This window comes from Frankliniella occidentalis, unplaced genomic scaffold (genome assembly GCF_000697945.3).
Source record: "Frankliniella occidentalis isolate FOCC.00 unplaced genomic scaffold, Focc_3.1 Scaffold186, whole genome shotgun sequence".
In the NCBI taxonomy this organism is placed as follows: Eukaryota; Metazoa; Arthropoda; class Insecta; order Thysanoptera; family Thripidae; genus Frankliniella; species Frankliniella occidentalis.
Window position 1 is genome coordinate 497,743 of NW_026267312.1, and position 416 is coordinate 498,158.

General features: G+C 45.7%; 1 protein-coding gene across 1 annotated transcript in view; it reads right to left on the reverse strand.

Annotated features, from left to right (window-relative positions):
• The window catches only part of LOC127750419 (protein commissureless 2 homolog), an 18,712-nt gene that overhangs the window by 15,186 nt on the left and 3,110 nt on the right, over positions 1–416 (reverse strand). The window lies entirely within an intron of this gene.

The window sequence follows — 416 nt, forward strand, 5'->3', positions numbered from 1 at the left end:
GGACACACATTTTCTTTTTTAGCCAATCGCATTTCACGAGGCAGCGGCCCGACCGCCGGGGCGCGGACAGGACAGGGGGGCAATTCCAGGCGTGACGTGCGGACGTTCGTACGCAAAAAAAAAAGAAAAGTTTGTTTTAATGGGACGCTAGCGAACCGTCTAGTCTACGACCCGTCTACTCTTTTAAACAGTCTAGTCTCAGAACCAAATAGTCTTAAAAACCGTCTAGTCTGTTAAACTGTCTAGTCTTTCAAACCGTCTACTCATTACAATCGTCTAGTGTAAGGCCCGTCAACTCTTTAAAACCGTCTGGTCTGAGAGCCGTCTAGTCTTAAAAACCGTCTAGTCTTTAAAACCATCTAGTCTTTAAAACCGTCTAGTCTTTAAAACCGTCCAGGAAAAGTGCGTTTTGCAAC